Below are 6,949 nucleotides of genomic sequence, written 5' to 3' on the forward strand. Positions count from 1 at the left end.
TTTGCATTTTCATTTCTAGACCATGCTACTTGCTCCGAATTTTGATCACATCTCCATGAAACAGTTTAGTTGGACATTTTTCTCTATAAGGAAAAATAAAACACAAAGTTTGTATCAACATTTTCTTTCTTTCTTTTTTCTTTTTAAAAAAGATAGATTTTGAGATATATTTTTAGAAAAATTTTGAAAAATTAATGGACAATGATTTTTATGTTTTTTTAGGCAACTAGAGGAATAAAAAATTATAAGAGCTTGTTCAATAATTATTTTCTGAAAACAATTTTTTCCCTAAAGAACATAAAATAGTTTTTTTTTAACCTAAAAATGTGTTTGGAAGATTTTTAATTGAAAATGCTTTTTGATAATTTATTTTTTAAAAGTAGATATAAGATGTTTTTAATGGCTTTTTATAGTGTTTTGTGAAACAATGAAATATAGATAACACTTTAAAAATATAATCATGAATTGATTTTAAAATTTTATTTAAATATTTTTTTTAAAATTATTTTTGAAAACATCACAAAATAAACTAAGGATATGTTTAGAAAATGTTTTCTAAAATTGTTCTAGAAAGGAAATCTCTCATATTTAGTTTTAGTAATCTTTTTATAGTTAAGAAATACATTTTAGGATATTTAAAAATTTGTTTTGTTTATCTTTAAATAGTTAGGAAATTCAATTCCTTTCAAGACTTTGAAAAATGATGGCTAGAAAGCGTGACCTACATATAATGATTTCACATAAACTTATTAAAAATATTTTTCAAGTCTTTGGTTTCATATTAGTGAAAGCACTGAAAGGGCAATGAAAGTTTGAAAAGTCTTTTAAGTTAATGCCAAGTGATTAAGTCAATTAAGTTCATCCAAGTGAGGTATGTTGATTGAAATGGTCAGGTAATTAAATCAATACTATTGTCTTCACATAAATTGGTACATACGTAAAGTACAAAAAAAGGGAAAAAAATCTATATTATATACTCATGCCTCTAACTATTAAATATTAGAAGTTGAGGGAAGTCTCTTTTAGATATAAAATTAATTAAAGATAAGTTTGAAATTAGTCCCGTATCTTATTTTTTCATGTCCTTACTCATGAGTCTATCATAAATCTATTGAGGAATAAGAAAAAGAAAATCCCTCAAGAAATCCATTTTATGACATTTAAAAATTTGTTTTAATTATCTTTTTTATAATTAGGGAATTCAATTACTTTCAAACCTTTGAAGAATAATTGCTAAAAATTATGGACTACATATAATGATTTCACATGACCTTATTAAAAATGTTTTTTAAGTCTTTGGTTTCATATTAGTGAAAGAGTAATAGAAGTTTGAAAAGTCTTTTAAGTCAAGAGCAAGTAATCAAAATCAATTAAATTCATTCAAGTGAGGTTTATTGATTGAAATGGTCAAGTAATTATATCAATTAAATTTATCCAAATGAGGTATATTGAATGTCTTTTTAAGAATTAGATTTTTGACAAAGCTAAACATTCAATAATCAATTTGAACAAGGGTTTATACTTGACTCCTATTTTTCCGTTTCTCCATGTCCTTTTTCTTAGGTCTATGGAGGAATACTTTCAAATCTCATGTCCTTTATAAATGATAGAAGAAAAATAATAAAATAAATTATTAAAATCTTATTTTTCCCTCTTATGATAGAAAGAAGAAAATATAATGTCACATAAAAAAGTGACAAAAATAATTATTAATTTAAAATATTAATACTCACATACTTTACATGAAGTTCTCATGATATTTTTTTTAAAGTATTTATCTAATATTTATTATTGTAACATTAATGTTGGTCCATTAATGTGTCACTAGTAAGAGAAGATATGCATTTAAGTCATTTGAAGGTTGGTTTTTAAGTTCAGAAATCCTTAGAGAATCCCGGTCCTTTTAAGACTTTGAAGAATGATTGTTAGAAATTATAGACCGTAAATAATGATTTCACATTACTGTATCAAAAATGCTTTTTAAGTCTTTGGTTTCATACTATTAAAAGAGAAATGGAAATTTGAGAAGTCTTCTAAGTACAAGTATAAATAATGATTTCACATTACTGTATCAAAAATGTTTTAAGTCTTTGGTTTCATACTATTAAAAGAGAAATGGAAATTTGAGAAGTCTTCTAAGTGAATGACAAGTATAAATAATGATTTCACATTACCTTATCAAAAATGCTTTTTAAGTCTTTGGTTTCATACTAGTGAAAGAGAAATGGAAGTTTGAGAAGTCTTCTAAGTGAATGACAAATAATTAAATCAATTAAGTTCATCAAGTGAGGTATGTTAATTGAAATGGTCAAGTAAATAAATCAATTAAATTTATCTAAATGAGGCATATTGAATGCCTTTTCAAGAATTTGATCTTTGACAAAACTAAACATTCAATAATCAATGGTAATAAGGGTATAGACTTGACTCTTATTTTTCCATTTCTCCATGTCCTTATTCATAGGTCTATTGAGGAATAATTTTAAATCTCATTTCCATTATAAATGATAGAAGAAAAATGATGAAATAAAATATTAAAAATCTTATTTTTCTCTTATAATAATAATAATAATAAAGAAAACATAATATCACATGAAAAAGTGATGAAAATAATTATTAATTCAAAATATTAATAGTCTCACATATCTTACAAGAAGTTTCCATAGTACTCTCTAAAGGTGTTTTATGTAATATTTTTATTATTATAACATTAATGTTGGTCCATTAAGGTGTGATTTGTGAAAGAAGAAATCCATTTTAGGTCATTTGAAAGTGGATTTTAGGAACATTTTTATAGTTAAGAAATCCCATTCCTTTTAAGACTTTGAAAAATGATGGTTAGAAATTGTAGACTATGAATAATGATTTCACATTACCATTAAAAATGCTTTTTTTAGTCTTTAGTTTCACATTAATGAAGAATACTAATGGAAGATTGAAGTCTTCAAAGTCAAGGGCATCCAAGTGAGGTATGTTGATTGGAATGGTCAAGTAATTAAATTTATTCAAATGAGGTATATTGAATGAACTGTGTAGAGTATAAGATAAATTAATTTGAACAATCCTTTCAATCTCAAGACTTAATAAATCCATACTAGTGGCTTCACATAAATTGGTATATACCTAAAATACCAAAAAAAAAAAATAAAAAAAATCTATATTATATATAGAGCATATTCAATCTCATGCCTCTAATTATAAATATTGAAAGTTGAGGGAAGTCTCTTTTAGATATGAAATTAATAAAAGATAAGTTTCAAATTAGACTTGCTTCTATTTTGCCATTTCTTTGTGTCCTTATTCATAGCTCTAATGAGTAATAATTTTAAATCTCATTTCCATCATATACGAGAGAAGAAAAATGACGAAGTGAAATATTAAAATCTTATTTTCCTCTTATAATAGAAAGAAGAAAATATAATATCACATGAGAAGTGACACAAATAATTATTAAATTTAAAACCTATCTACATGTTCTTACATTTCATTTTTCTGTCACAATCATATCCATGGAAATATTTAAATTATATCTCAAAGTCATATACCTTCAACCTAGTTCCAATAACTCAAGGAAATCCTTCATTCTTCAAAATTTCTCGGTGTTGGATGAAGAGAAAAAAGTAAGTTTGGAATATGATAATAATAATAATAAATAAATAAATAAATAAAAGAAAATCCCTCACTAAGATTGAGGTTGGAAACAATTTCATCTTAATGGAAAATTATATGCCTCTACAAGATTATATGTATTTTGATATATTGTGCCTAAAAAATTGTAGACCTAAATTAAATTAAGATACTTGAAATTGTGAATATCAAATAGAAGAGGTTAATATAGTTTAACTTCAATCAATTAAAGAATATATGAAATGTTTTTGCTCATTTCTAACTCATGAAATTTGCTATGCATGCATGCATGTTATACTCTAACTTAACCTTATTAACTATGGTACAAGAAAGAAAGACTATTATCCCCTAAATTTGGGTAATAAAATTTCATATTGGTTGTGTGCTTTTCCAATAGAACCAAAAAAAGATAAACATTATGATAAAGATAATAAATATAAAGGTATGGGCACAAGACAACATGAAAAGAAACGATATTTCCTTGAAGTGTTGAAGATGGGGATAATAAAGACAGAAATGATGTTTCCTAGAAGTGATGAAGAAGGTGGGGATGATAAAGACAAAGGTATGGGCACAAGAGATGAAAAGAAATGATATTTCCTAGAAGTGTTGAAGAAGGTGGGGATGATAAAGACAAAGGTATGGGCACAAGAGATGAAAAGAAATGATATTTCCTAGAAGTGTTGAAGAAGGTGGGTTGAAGTGAAAGTGCAATGAGATGAAAGAGTCCTATAAATTGCAACTCGATTGTGGCTTGCTACATCATATCAACCTACTTCCTTTTTTAATAGAACTCCTGTTTCCAGTCACATAATTGATGAAAAAGTGTAGAGCAATATCCCCTGTGTGTGCCTTGCTTTGCCTTCTCTCATGTGAACCAAACACCTTGGTTTGTAATGAGAAGTAGAAACATGCCCTTCTCAGCTTCAAACAACTTCTCTCTGATCCTGCAAACCAACTCTTATTCTCATCTCGATCTGCTGATCAGGAAGATTGCTGTGGGTGGATAGGAGTCCACTGCCATAACATAAGTGGTCATGAAGTCACGGAGCTCCACCTCCACGGTTTTGGATTGGGCGGCAAGGTTATCCTGCTCTGCTGCAACTAAAATTTTTGAATTACTTGGACTTGAGCTCCAATGAGTTTGGAGGTGCTCCAGTTCCAAGTTTCTTGGGTTCCATGCGGAGTTTAACATACCTGATGGACTAGCCCCCCCTCAGCTTGGAAATCTTACCGATCTTCATTACCTCAGTCTAGGGGGTGGTTCCCAGAATTATCCTGATATTCTTCATGGCTTATATGTTTGAGGCCCTCAGTTGGATTTGTCATATCTTCTTTGCAAAACCTATCTATGGTTGAAGTTGACCTTCACAGGGAAGTTCATTCCTTTGAATATATCTATGCTATCTCTACTTGTCCGATTGTGAAATTGATAGCATGAATCCGTCGCTTGGGTATGTAAATCTTACATCTCTCACATACCTTCATCTTTCTGGGAATCATTTCAATCATGGGACACCTAATTAGCTCCATGACTTGACCATTGATGCTATGGCAGTGAACTCCTATCCACCCACGGCAATCTTCCTCTGCAGTCCAAGATGAGAGTCGGAGTTGGTTTGCGGGGTCTGAGAGAGCTTGTTTGAAGCTAAGCAGGGCATTTTTCTGCTTCTCATTGCAAACCAAGGTGTTTGGTTCACGTGAGGATAGGAAGCAAAGCAAAGGAACCACAAGGAATATTGCTCTACACTCTCTCATCATCAATTATGTGATTGGAAACAGGACCACCATTCAGTAAGGAATTAAGTAGAGGTTCTTGGGAAGGAGGTTCAGAAGCCGAGGAGGGTTACTCTGAGTAGGTGGGACAATTTCTATCTCTCTACTGATCAGGTGCAGTATTCTTGTGTTGATGCTTTTCTTTCCCCCGAGATTGGGACGACCCTAAATGCCTCTCTGTTAGAAAAATTATAGTGGATTTTGCGGGGTTCTGCTAATTTTTCAAGATTTTCAAGGAGAAATGATGATGGTTGTTAGATGATTTCTGGACTTTTTAGGCATTCAATGTTTGGGATATCTCTACAATACAGTACCTATTTGTGTGGAGATTGTATTAATTTGCTTGCCTGTGTTTTCATTTGTTAGATGTTGATGGGCGTATATAGTTTTTGTTTATGTGGGCAATACGAATTTGGGGTAATGAAGGAGATGGAGGTCGGTGGGGAGGGGGCAGTTGCTGGACACCTTTGAAAACCATTTGGAGTACTTTTATTGTGACCTTGAATCAGGGAAAATAACCACTCACTTTCAAGTTATTTACAAATTGGGGGCAGTAGTAGAGTGGGAGAAGCTGGCTGTGGTGGTAGGTGGAGGCATTTTAGCAGTAATGGAGGTGAAGCTGGATTTTAGGTTTCAAGCAGGGGAAACGCCAACGAAGTTTACTTCTAAAAGTCTGTCAAGACCCGGCGGTCAGACCGTAGAACGGATGAACCGTCCGATTTTCTGGAAACCGGCCAACTTGTGGTTTCGGCCAAATCCACCATGGCCTTTTCTCCTCATTCGGCCCATACTCCCCCTGCTAACCGGCCCATTACCCAACCTTCTTTTTGCTTGTACCTGTAAGTGTAGGTAACCCGCATGAAGAGGATTTGAAAGTGGGTTGTACAACCAGTATACTACACAATCCTTTAAATTAATATATAGTTACATACTAATTAATGTTGTTTCCGAATTTTTATAATATAAAACATTGAAACAAATATAAATATTTATTTTTATAACAATTATTAACAATACATATTTTTATTAATATAATAATTTAAATTTTTTTAAAATAATAAAATACATAGATTAATTAAATATTATAATTTTCTTTCCATATTTAAATATTATAAATATTCCATTTAATAAAATTTGAGATATTAATATGTTTACATTTATGTTTATCATTTAATTTGACATATCAAATATAAAAAAAATGAAATGTTATTAAAATTTTTAATTATATATATATATATTAATTTCTTCAAATTATTTTTAATTTTAAAAAAATATAAATTATATATTTATGATATTACCCATTTGACCACGATCGAACTAGTGGAACGATAACTTTTTTGATTTAATGATTGGTCCAATTATGAAAATATTACAATTTATAAGACTCTTTCACTTCAAACCCTACCAACCCATCAACTCATTAACCAAGAGTAATGGAAACTTGAAAAGTCTTCTAAGTCAAAAGGAAGAAAAAGGACCTAACTTTCAAAGAAGAAATGGAAAGGCTACATTAGGTTTTGGAAATGAAGAAAACACAGTGATGAAA

At 29.9% G+C, this 6,949-nt stretch overlaps 1 long non-coding RNA gene across 1 annotated transcript; it reads left to right on the top strand.

Annotated features, from left to right (window-relative positions):
• The first annotated feature begins 4,336 nt into the window (after nucleotides 1-4,336).
• On the top strand, nucleotides 4,337-6,342 carry LOC104879142 (uncharacterized). The gene is made up of 2 exons (XR_785692.3): nucleotides 4,337-5,081; nucleotides 5,186-6,342. It is a non-coding gene; the product is annotated as an uncharacterized LOC104879142 (long non-coding RNA).
• Nucleotides 6,343-6,949: the final 607 nt, after the last annotated feature.

This window comes from Vitis vinifera, chromosome 4 (genome assembly GCF_030704535.1).
Source record: "Vitis vinifera cultivar Pinot Noir 40024 chromosome 4, ASM3070453v1".
NCBI classification, from domain to species: domain Eukaryota; kingdom Viridiplantae; phylum Streptophyta; class Magnoliopsida; order Vitales; family Vitaceae; genus Vitis; species Vitis vinifera.